We start from the raw sequence: 12,838 nt of genomic DNA on the forward strand, positions 1-12,838 counted from the left end.
GCCGTTTGCTTTGATTGATAGGCGTTACCACGCCTATGCTTGGACACAAACGGAATTCACGCTATAATTACTATACTTTATGTTCAAATAAGGGATGTCCCGATCACGTTTTTTTGCCCTCCGATCCGATTCCGATCACTTGATTTGATCTGCCGATACCGATTTTTTCCGATCCGATATTTATATTTTATAGAACACGTTTATGCCATATCACAATAGTACAATAACACAAATCACAGACAATTTCCAGTCTAATATCATATGGATATAATATTGATACTAGGGGCCTGGGCCATGGCTCAGTGGTCCAGGCACCTTGGCTGGTAATCCAGTCTGGCAGTGTGCCGCGGGTTCGACTCCCGATCCCGACGGCCTTTACTGCATGTCTTCCCCCCCATCTCTCTCCCCATTTCCTGTCAGCCTACTGTCTGTCCCTCCATAAAATATATAAAATAAAGGCGAAAGCCACAAAAAAAAACATTAAAAAATATATATATATATATATATTGATACTAGGGATGTCCCGATCACGTCTTTCGGCTCCCGATCCGACTCCGATACTTTGAAAATGACGTGATCGGCCCCTGATTTCCACCCGATCCGATCGGGACAACCCTAGTTAAAATGTAATCAGTCTATGTGTGTTGGGAGGCGGATGTTGGATGTCTTTGCTTCATTGAGTCTGTCTCCTGTTTCAGTATTAAAATAAAAATCACTCATTCTTCGGAATCTGAGCTGTTGTCTTGCCTTATTTTAGTCCATTTATTTCTGATTTACACATACAGTAGGCCTACACATACCGATGACATTCATATTTCAAACATTTTAATTTCAATGACCCCCAGTTTGATATAAATACATGATTAGGCCACAAAACCCCCACAACTCAAGTAGTACAAATGTTTGCACTCTCTCACAGTTTGTACATTTTGTACTCTCTCAGAGGTCAATTTGGTCCTATAACGATCAATTATTTAGCTGGTGGACCGCTCGGAACCCCTGGGGGATCCTCAGACTTCACTTTGAGAACCAGTGCATTAAAATCTGTATCGCGGCTGCTGCCTGCACCGTCCGTCCTCCGTGCTATTTCATACTCGGCCCGGGATCAGGGCTGCCAAGTCTCACCCCTTGGGAGTGAGAGTCACGCAATTTAACCCTTTACCAGTTACCACGCACCACAAACTAAGGCCCAAACCTCAATCTAGGGTGGGGTGTCTGTCTGTATTCCTCTAAATCTATGTTAAAAAATGCCAAATCGACATTAAAAAAGGCCAAATTTAATTTAGTCTCACTCTTGCCTTTTTTCTGAAACTTGGCAGCCCTGCCCGGGATAGTTTATCTTTTGGTTTTGACACACAAGCTAAGTGCCACAAAGATGTTATCAGTTGGCTTAGCTGCTGTTCCAACTGCCCACACATTTTGTACAGGCTCCTACAAAATGACTAATGCGCCACTGACAGAGCTATGAATGCAGCAACCCCCGCCAAATGATGTGGAATCAACTCAATTAAGGCACTTCAGCAGGTGCCTGGTGCATGGCACACAGACCATATGGTCCCTTGTGAGCACGAGGACCAGCAGGGTCTGAAAATCAAACCGCCTCCCTGCATGCCTTGTCTCGCATGTGTCTCTCCTCTCTCTCTCTCTCTCTCTCTCTCTCTCTCTCTCTCTCTAAGGAAGCACATGTGAGCGCCAGCAATCCTATTCTGGGCATGCCATTATAGGGCAAAAATAGGCGAACGAACAGTCAACCAAAAATAGCCAATCTTAAGTCATCTTTATACCGTCTTGTATTTGCTATTAGCGTTACTACTCCCCTGTACATGTGACTGCTGTGCTGCTGCTATGGTGACTGAAGTCAGGTCTGTCTGTCTGTCTGTCTGTCTGTCTGTCTGTCTGTCTGCCTGCCTGCCTGCCTGCCTGCCTGCCTGCCTGCCTGCCTGTCTATGTGTCTGCCTGCCTGCCTGCCTGCCTGCCTGCCTGTCTGTCTGTCTGTCTGTCAGTATGTGTGCCTGCCTGCCTGTCTGCCCACCCTAGAGTTGAGGCAAGCTGAGCTGGCACCATGCATTGGAACAGCGTGCCAGTAGTCCCGGTCATACTGGACAGTGTACTGAAGGCGCCCACAATAATTATTATTATGAAGTGAATTGCATGGGCAAGCCTGAACATTTTGGCCACGGAATCAATTGGTTCCCCCCCGAAGGAACCCCCCCCCCCCCTCCCCATGTAGACTGGTGGGGGGGGGTGGTGGGGGGGGGGGGGACCCTCCCTCGACTCATTACCAGTTTTTGCTGTTCGCTCCAAAAAAATATGACAAAACCGCTCTAGCTTTCCATTGCTAGAAAAATAATAGATAGGGAGGGAGGGAGGCCGTTTGCTTTTCCTCATCAAACATTTGTTTTTTTCCCCCCGTCCATGGAGATGTCAGGGGGGATTTATGAGTTCCACGGTGTTGCTGTTGGTGGCCTATTTAATGCAACAGTGCACACACCTCCCAGGCTGTGATGAAAGTGTGACTTTTTACGCCTGCCACCAGCCGTCAGCGGCAATCAGGCTGACAGGCTCACCAAATTCCAATTCTCTGATAGGGGGGGGACACTCTACGGATATCATTCTTTACTTCCCTGTCAGTCATGCTCCGAGACGGCCCCTCTTCTCTTTGCCTAAATCAAAGTGGAGGGAGAGGGGGAGAGAGAGAGAGAGAGAGAGAGAGAGAGAGAAACAAAGGCCAATAAGTCTGTAGCACAATAATAATCACACTCGCGTGAAGTGAGCGACACCCACTGCGGCATGGCACATGACCTCACTTAGGACTGAGGCCGATTCTAAAAGAAGCAAGTGGTGCAACAGCACCCCCTATTGGTACTCTAAACATCGGGACATAGGGACATAGGTTAGGACATAGGGACATAGGTTAGGACATAGGGACATTGCTTAGATATGAATAGAGACGGCACCGGATATCTCCTCCCATCCACTTGCATTAAGTTGCTCAAAAGCGCATGAGGCGATTTCACTAAGGAACAGAGTGCATTCTGGGATGGATTTGCCCCAAACTCATGAACGTGCTGGCCGTTGACTATCATTGCACACGTTCACGTATGAAACAGCGGCGTTCATGTATGAAACAGTGCACAATGATAGTCAACGGACCAGCGCGTTCATGAGTTTGGCCCAGCGCTGCAATACCAAATTCGGCCACTATGTCCATTTCGCCTCAGGGTTTCCTCCGGGTGCCGTCTCTATTTAATATATACTCTAAGGGACATTGCTGTTCCTTGGAGTGAGTGGTTGCACCAAGTTTCTATGCCAGTGGTGCTCAAACATTTTCACGTCAAGGACCCCTAGAATTATCTGTATTCGGCTGCAGACCCCAATCTGAAAATATGTTGTTCCAGGGACGCAAAGATTTGAGTCAAAAACGTTCGCTCAGAAAGAACATAATATTCAAAGATTTGTGCCACATTTTCATGATTTAAAAAATAGCAGCTCGTAGATCTTCTATTTTTCAATAGCTAAAGTTTAAAATAATGCTTAAAACACCAAAAGGGGTTCCCGTCCCGAATGGGTTAAAGCAAACATTAAAAGTCCATAGACTTGGCTGCCACATTATGGCAGAGTGAGTCACTTTCATTCATCGCAGATTCACTGCCACTATATACGTTATAGGAGACACGAATGCATGATTGTATAAAATGAAACCAGCCACAAGATGTATTTATAATGGCCACATGACGTCTCGCGTCGTCTATGATTGTTTAACTGCTGTAAACAAACATTAAAAGTCCATAGACTTGGCGGCCATTGTAGCGGTAGAGGTAAATGTATTGGGAAAAACTCAAGTAAAAAAAAAAAAAAAAAAGTAAAGTGAGGGGCGCTCTTATAATACATCACATTCCGTGCTCAGCCAATCAAATCGTTTCCGTGGTAAACACAAAGCTGAGCATAGGAGGGGCTAGCAGCCCTTTAAAGCATTATGTTATACTTTAGCTATTGAAAAATAGCAGATCTACAAGCTCATAGCGTGGCACCGAGTGCCGCGCTATGAACTTGTAGGTCTGCAATTTTTTTTTAAATCGTGAAAAAATATTACAGAGTGAACATTTTAACTCAAATCTTTGCTTCTGGGGAGGTCCCTGGAACAACATATTTTCAGATAGGGGTTGCCAGCCAATTACATGATGATATTGGGGGTCCTTGAAATGAAATAGTTTGAGCACCACTGACATAGAAACATAGGTTTCTCAGAAAAACTGTCATGCTTTAGAAGACATTTATAGAATCGTCCTCAGGTCTAAGTGCAGTACTTGTGTACATGTACTGCATGTACACAAAGGGTTCTATTGCTCCGATATTCTGTAACCTCCCCACCTCCCGACAGCTGACAAGAAACATCCTATTGTGGGTGATATGGCGCAAAAAGTGTGGTAAAAAAAAGGCTGACATTGAGTCATTGACAGACGCCACGTCTGTGCGTTCAACCATTCCTCATCCTCGCTAAGAGCATTGAAAGCACTCAGACAAGACAGCAGCCTGTGTGTGTGTGTGTGTGTGTGTGTGAGTGTGACTGTGTGTGTGTGTGTGTGTGAGACTGTGTGTGTGTGTGTGTGTGTGTCTGTGTGTGTGACTGTGTGTGTGTGTGTGTGTGTGACTGTGTGTGTCTGTGTGTGTTTTCCTTCTTTTTTGCTGTGTTTCTTATGTAATCACCATCCGCAGACATCTCCTGAGATGCAGCTGTTAAAAGTCTGCCATCTGAGTCCAAGCTTTTAAGCACTTTCTCTTCAGATGTACAGATGTACAAGGCAGAAGGATTTGAGAAAAACCTATACCAAAAACGATGTACTTCTGTGTGTGTGTGCGTGCAGGTGTGTGTGTGTGTGTGTGCCCGCGCGTGTGTGTGTGTGTGTGTGTGCCTGCGCGTGTGTATGTGTGCATTTGTGAGCATGCATGTGTGTGGGCAGCCGTACGTGTGCCCACACACGTAGACAAAACTGGTATAATATTTGATCTACAGTACTCATGCTATGCCTGATATGCTGTATGAACTTGGGCTGCTGTAGGCGACATGGCCCACATGCAAATGTGTGTGTGCACGTGTGTGTGTGTGTGTGCATGTGTATGTGTGCGTGCGTCGATGCAGTAGAAGAGGTTGTCTGAAGGATTAGCCTGCATTAATACCTGCAGAGAAGTGCTGGCGGGCAGCAGAGGCCATTCCTGCCTGGCTTAAAGTCTGTCTCCGTGCAACAACTACTTGGATAATCTGGGCTAAATTCTCTATGGGGAATTGAATAAAAAAGGGAAGGGAATTAGCAAAGGAGGGCTAAGATAAGGTTGGAGGAACCTTGCATTACAGAACAGTGGTTCCAAAACCTGTTGTCCATGCTGACCGCGGGAGATAAAACTGACTGAGAAAGGAGAGAGGCTGCACAGCTCGTAGTCATGATGCAATACAATTTTTATTTTTCCAACGTTTCGGCAACAAGTTGCCTTCTTCAGGGAATTCAGGGCATTCAGGGCATTCCCTGAAGAAGGCAACTTGTTGCCGAAACGTTGGAAAAATAAAAATGTGTTGGCATCGTGACTACGAGCTGTGCGGCCTCTCTCCTTTCTCAGTCAAAAAACAGAAGTCTAAAAGTGAAGAAAAAGCTGCAAAACAATAAATAAATAATAACCCAACATTGAGACCCGGAATAGTCTCCTCCAGTCCCTGAAAAAGGAGGATATGAGCGCAGCAGCCCTTTCTTCAGGCGGGGAGCGAGTGGCGCAGGCGTTCTCGCCCCGGATCAGTGACGGACGCATCCAAAACGATCGCCCGCCTTTCGTTGAAAACGAATTACCGAGGCGCGTCGATCGCTCTCCGTCTGAAAAGGCCTCATGGCTGGGCGTAGAACGTGATCAGCCGCAGTGCTACAATGGGGCTGGACCATGATGTGGCCGAGGTCATAAGCCTGTGGATGGGACCGTGACAGCTTTGAGGTGTGGAGTGTGTGTAATTGTGCAAGCCTAATCCACCCTGGAGAAGCCCTTGGGTTGACCCCGCTCCACTGAAGGATATAGGGTTTAACCCATTTTGGGCGGGAACCCCGTTTGGTGTTTTAAACATTATGTTGTAATTTAGCTATTGAAAAATAGCAGATCTACAAGCTCATAGCGCGCCACCGAGTGGCGCGCTACGAGCTTGTAGGTCTGCTATTTTAAAAAAATCGTCAGAAAACTGGAGGATTTAGAAGATTTTATTTTAATTTCGACGTCAGGCCAAAATGGGTTAAGTTGTTAAATATACTATACACTTCAGTTGACCGGCTACAGGGTCCCCTAGGAGTCAGCGGTGTAAAAAAAAAAAAAGGTAGTAAAATGTTTTACATAAGTCTTAAGGAAAGATATCTGCAGTGTAGATAATACGCCGTTACAAATTAAAGTCCCGTATTGTGCGGAATGTCCCATTTCATAACTTAAGTACAAATTAGGGTTGTCCCGATCGGATCGGGTGATCGGAAATCGACTCCGATCACATGATTTTAAAAATATCGGAATCAGGGAGAAAAGATCGGATTTGGTGACTGGGCATATAATGTTTGTTTTTATTTTTTTCCAAAAAATATGTTTTAGCAAATTCAACATAAACAAGGCGAAACCAGGGCGGAACAAGGCAGAAAGAGCCTGCTGGTTGGTCAGTCAGGGACCAATCAGAAGGCTGACAAAGGGTGAATTGTCTAATGTAAACCTCAAAGAAAGATGTATAAGCAATTAGATTTTGTAAAAAACTGTTGTGTTTATGCTGTTTTCCTTCTGGTCCCAGTCAGAGATCATCAAACAAAGACTAGTCACACTCGGAGACGTGAAAGACACCTATGATGAAAACAAAAGAAATGCAACCCCCGCTATGCATGATGGCATAGGTGTCTGTAGTACTCTCTCTGAATGAGAGAGATACTTAAGAGTTTTAACTTGACTTCAGTTCTATAAGCTGTAGAACTGTATTCACTCTAATTAACCAATACCTCATTATTTTGCTATGATTCCATGCTTTCATAGAAAGAAAAAAAACACACACAATGACATCATCCTAATAAAAGTATAGTCACATTTTTGCCTTTCAATAATTGAAAGGCAACACAACAGACTAGACTAGAGTGACATACATTATGTGTATGTTATTTAAAAAGTATAAAGATCGGATCGGGAAAGTCTTAAAATCAAATGATCGGAATCGGATCGGGAGCAAATAAACGTGATCAGGACATCCCTCAGATATTTTGAATATAAGCAGATGGGCTATATTTTCAAAGGGGACAGCGCATCACGTTAGTCCGCCATACATGGCCCGTTAAGACCCACCCTGGGGCTTCCGCGTGCAGTTATGGGTAGAGTAACTAACTAACTAACTAGGGTTAGTAACGTCGGAATAACGAGCTGCCAAACTAATGACACGGACCGGTGCCGCGCTATGAGCTTGTAGATCTGCTATTTTTCAATAGTTCAAGTATAACAACGCTGGGGGGTTCCCGCCCAAAATGCGTTAAGTACAATGAACTTGTAGGTCTGCTATTTTTGAAAAATCGTGAAAATATGCCTCAAATATTTGAATATATATTATTACAGACAGTGGCGGAAATATCGACGGTGCAACCGGTGCGATGCACCGGGGCCCAGCGCCCCCAAGGGGCCCGTGAAGGGGGAAGAAGAAGAGAAAAAAAAGAGTCAGGACGAGACGACGGTGAAAGCCTGGTTTCAGGGGCTATCGGTCGCAGGAAGAGTAACACCAAGGATTATTCAGTGATGTCACTGACTGACTGGTTTATAAACAGCTTCAAGTCCATACTACTACCGTGTTGCATAACAGTGACATCACTGTCCTCTCCTTGTTATCTTTACCACCTTGTTTCAACGTGTGTTCATGGCGCGCTGCCTGTCATCAGCACAACAGCTGTAGACTATTTTGTCACGTTCCGTCGCGCTAATGAAACACTATGGGGTTATTATGTCATGTCAGCAGTCGGCACTATCAGAAGATATAACCCAGGTAAAGTAATCTGTCACTCTGCAAGTTTAACGTTTTTTCCCATCTGTCCAAAGTCATTTCTGATAGAAAGGCAGGCAGCAGGCTGCAGCCCTGCAGTCCTACAGATATACAGATTGATTGAAAGTGAAACATGCAAATTGATGTAAACATACATACAGATTGAATGAATATTTATATATCAGATCGACCCCCAAACCCCCACCACCCCCACCCCCGCGCATCGCCGCCGCCGACCCCCAGCGCATCGCCGACCCCCCCCGCAGCCACAATAATAATTTTAGGGGGCCTACACAAGATATCTGCACCGGGGCCCACTGCCATGCAGTTCAAGGTTCAAGGTTCAAGGTTTCTTTATTTTGTCTCCCAAGGGAGAAATTTGTCTTGGACCCCAAGGACCCGTCCTGCAGCATACAGATACAAAACAATACAGTACAATACAAAACAATACACAATACAAGACAACAAAGGCACACGGTGACCCGTACAACATTAAAAAGAAAAGAAAACACACACCAACATACCTAGTGCAAAAGAAGAAGAACATCACCTCATAACCTTTGACCCCTACCCTGTCTGCTCTCTGCAAGGACTCTGTTAAGGAGTGTGATTGACAGAGGGACAAAGGAATGCTTGTACCTATTATATTTGCACGCATGGACCTCGTACCTCCTACCTGATGGCATTAGCCGATATTCAGGGTATAGTACATGGGAGGGGTCAGACACAATTTTCTTAACCTGTCCAATGGTGGCCTGCTCAAAAATGACCTGGGGGGTGATCGGAGGTGTAGACATACCCATGATCTTCCCTGCCATTTTGGCTAATCTAAGGATCTCAGATTTGTATTTCACAGTTAGGTTTCCAAACCAACTGGTGATACCATACCTTAGAATAGACTCTATACTAGCTCTGTAGAAAATCAGCATTATGTTTCTACTTACACCAAAAAGTCTGAGCCGACGGAGAAAGTGAAGGCGTTGGTGTACCTTTGCACACATACTTGTCACATGGGAGTGCCAGCTTATATCACAATCCATGTGCACTCCTAGATATTTATAGGAGGTGACCTGTTTGATGTCATGACCATGTATGGTGATCGTGGTGTGGTCACCTATAGACCTGGGATCCACTACAATCTCCTCAGTTTTCCTTACATTAACTTGTAAGTGATGTTCATCACACCAGGTTACAAACCTGTCCACTCCAGTTGTATGGCTACTGGTGTTACCTTCACTTGTGAGTAAACTAAGTATAACAGTGTCGTCAGAGAACTTGACTACACACTGATTGGACTGTGAGCTGACACAGTCGTTTGTGTATAGGGTAAACAAAAGGGAGGAACTAACTGTCCCCTGGGGGGCCCCTGTACTGCTTACTGCTCTATCAGAGAGCGCCAAATTAAATCTCACCTGTTGTGGCCTGTTAGATAGAAAGGAGAAATACCATCTAATCAGAACTGGATTCACCTTCATCTCAGATAACTTACGAAGAAGAATGTCTGGATGGATTGTATTAAAGGCTGAGCTAAAATCAACAAAGAGAAGTCTTGCATATGTTTTTGCTCCCTCTAAGTGCTTCAATACACGGTGTGTTAGTGTGGAAATCGCATCACTAGTTCCCCGATTCCGTGCATAAGCAAATTGATGTGGATCTAGTGATCGCTCCGTTTCCTTTCGGAGCTCCTCAGTTAGGATTCTCTCCAGGGATTTGACCACATTGGAGGTTAATGCTACTGGCCGATAGTCATTGTTCTCTTGTGGACAGGGCTTCTTTGGGATTTCGCCCCTGATTACAGAGTGAACATTTTAACTCAAATCTTTGCTTCTGGGGAGGTCCCTGGAACAACATATTTTCAGATGGGCTGCTAGGGCTTCTGGGAAATTGAGCCCAATGCAAGTGGACGGGGGGGTTTGTTTGGACTACAACTTGCTCTGCACTTTGGTTTCGTTTCGCATTGTCATGGCCGCTGGTGCATCTGATCATAACAAGACGAACGACCATTTTTTACCGGATTTTCGTGGTTGAAAGCTGCAAATACTTCAGCGTATGCTCCAAAGGTAATAAAACAATGTCGGCAGCGTTGGATATTTGATTAAAAGGCGGGTTCCGCGGGGTATGGCGTCAAACTCTTAACACGGCATAAAGGCAAAACTGCACTTAAAGGATAAGTCCATGCTAGAAGGCTTTCTTAGCTTTATTTGTAATTGTTACGTCCTGCACCAAAGAGGTCCAGGTGTTATTTTGTGCAAAAGCACATTATTGGCTATTTCCCCTAATATAAGCCCTCAATGGGGGTTGGGTTTTTGTGATAATTCGCTTATTACCATCTAAATAAGTACTGTAGTAAAGTGTGCTGCAGCTGAAATGGCTTTAGAAGTCAAACAGAAATGACTGGTTATATCAGAGCGGTGATTTAGGCTCAAATCATTAGGAGACTCCTGCTACTGAACCAACACTCTATAGCAACGAGACAATCACTTACCCTACGTCTAATGATAGCAACATTAGACGTAGGGTAAGTGGGAACTGCCCGAACAAAAGCGTAGGAGACACAAGAAGTAAATTGATTGAAGACTTTAAAGTTAAAAGTTATGGATAAGAAGGGATTCGACGAGGTGAGACAGGCGTACCGTGACATGGAATTACGCTGTGGGATACAACTACCGGCCTGCAAGCTCCTGGTGACCTACAAGGACCGAACGCATTCATTCAACAATCCTGAGGATGCAGCGATTTTCGCCGGGCGAATTAAAGCGGATCGGAGACGAGAGGGTGAACCGCCAGCGCCAGGAGCCGGAGAAGGAGATTCAGGAGGTCTGGGACGGGACGAAGATGAGTAGAAAGATGTGCGGGCTAGCTTGCTAGCTTGGTAAGCTTTTGACTAGCCTCGGGGGCTAAACTTCAATCGAAATATTCATTCACATCCTTTGCTACTATACTGTTCTTAATCTAGGCGGGGTTATCACAAGCTTAAATTTTTGCACTTTATTTTATATTTATTTTACAAACTTATATGGGGTTCATGGGACTGAAGCAAGTGTGTCACTAATCTAATGGCATTGATACATTGACCATACCATCACAGACTATTCAATCGCGCAATGTCCTGAATCCACATATGACTGACTTTTTATTTTTTATTTTTTATTTTATGTTATCCTAGAAGTTTATTTACTTAAATGTGTAAACCGGGTTTATGGAACTGTTGTACAATTGTTTAGTAGAGTTGGGGGCGCAGGCTAGTAATCACTGGAGACTGACTTCTTTTTTTTCTTATTATCTGAACACGGCTTGAAAAATGCTCCGGTGCTTGCGCTGGTTGTGCTTAGTGACTTTATTTATTTATTTCTTTTTTCTATCTCGCCACTATTTAGACAGAATACACGCTCGTTTTACGGTTTATATTTCGTTTGTTGTTTTAAAAAGAAGGTGAATATGTTGACATAATGAGAGGGTGGAAGGGTTGGTGCGCTAATGTAGGGTTGGTCGTGTGTTTGGTTGTGTTGTTGGGGATGAGCACTCAATATCCCAAGATGCATTTCGCGGTACTCAATGTCCCAGGGTGCATCTCGCGGCACCATTTTGTTTCACCTCCGGGTGTATTTAGGCTCGAGTGGTTGGGTAACTTTGGTGTATGCTGCCCCCTGCAGCATTCAGAGGTTTCATGTGTTTTCCTGACCTGTGGATACACTGAGTTTATAGTGGCTTGGATTTAAAATAGAAGGGTAATTTGACAATCCATGTTGACAACATTTACTGAAGTTAGGTATGGTTTATGTTGGTTATACTATTACATATGTAGCTAAATTAAACCATTATACAGAGTTTAAATTATTTTAGGCTAAAATTCAAATAAAAATTCAGGGAAATAATGACAATTACAACTGATAAGAGCCATGATTAACAAGTGTTATAATTGGTACAATATGTATGATTTAAAAAGTGGCTATCATATGTATTATGTGTATTACTATAAAAAAAAAAAAAAAAAAAAAAATGGAACCGAGAAATGCTTGGGTTTACAGGTTACGAGGGTTACTATGGTTATGATTTGCACTGCTCATTGTTTTAAGGCTTTGATTGACAGGGACTGTTTTCATTTAATTAACGGAGGGAAGAGAGTAGATCCAGAATCGTTCAGCGTTGTTTGACTGTTCCTCCACAAGGGTGGAACAGGTTTCGGCTGTACCGAAGCCAATGGATGGGGGGGGGGAAAGAAGTCTTGTTAAGGGGCTTCAAGGGTTGTGTTATTTGTGTGTTTTATGTGAGGTCTTTTTTGGTTTATGTGTATGTTTTGAGTTTACGGTATAAGGGTACAGGGTTGGGTTTGAACTATGACACTTTAATTATACTTTTACTTAAAGTCAACAGTCATGACCAGTGGATTAGAAGTTAAATTCACATCATGGAACTGCAGAGGGTTGCAAAAACTCAAAAAAGTTAAACAGGTTATGGGGAGACTGAAAGATTTACAGTCTAAAATAATATTTTTACAGGAGACTCATTTGGAGGCAAGCGGGGATCTTAGGATTAGGAGGAGGTGGCAGGGTGAGGTTTTCTCAGCACCCTTTAATACTCAGGCTAGAGGAGTTTTGACTCTTGTGCACAGGTCTATTCCTTTTAAGGTCACAAAGGTAATACCAGACAAAATGGGTAGATACTTGATCGTTCAAGGCACTCTCTTTACAGAAAGTTTAATTTTAGTCAATATTTATGCACCAAATACAGATGACCCGAAGTTTTTCAGCGATCTTTTTATTCTTTTGACATCACTTAAAGGGCATTACATCATTGCGGGAGACTGGAATTGTACTC

The 12,838-nt window shown here is 43.9% G+C and overlaps 1 protein-coding gene across 2 annotated transcripts in view; it reads right to left on the reverse strand.

Moving 5' to 3' along the window:
• Positions 1-902: 902 nt before the first annotated feature.
• The window catches only part of cfap221 (cilia and flagella associated protein 221), a 97,924-nt gene continuing 85,988 nt past the window's right edge, over positions 903-12,838 (reverse strand). Inside the window, exons 26-27 of one of the 2 annotated variants that reach the window (XR_013789207.1) lie at positions 2,033-2,663; positions 903-1,928 (exon numbers count right to left, since the gene is read on the reverse strand). The gene's annotated coding sequence lies outside the window, so the exon portion shown is untranslated. Of the gene's footprint in view, positions 2,664-12,838 lie in introns of both variants that reach the window. The other variant, XM_079495829.1, reaches the window with a different exon arrangement.

This window comes from Electrona antarctica, assembly GCF_951216825.1.
Source record: "Electrona antarctica genome assembly, chromosome: 24".
Classification (NCBI taxonomy): domain Eukaryota; kingdom Metazoa; phylum Chordata; class Actinopteri; order Myctophiformes; family Myctophidae; genus Electrona; species Electrona antarctica.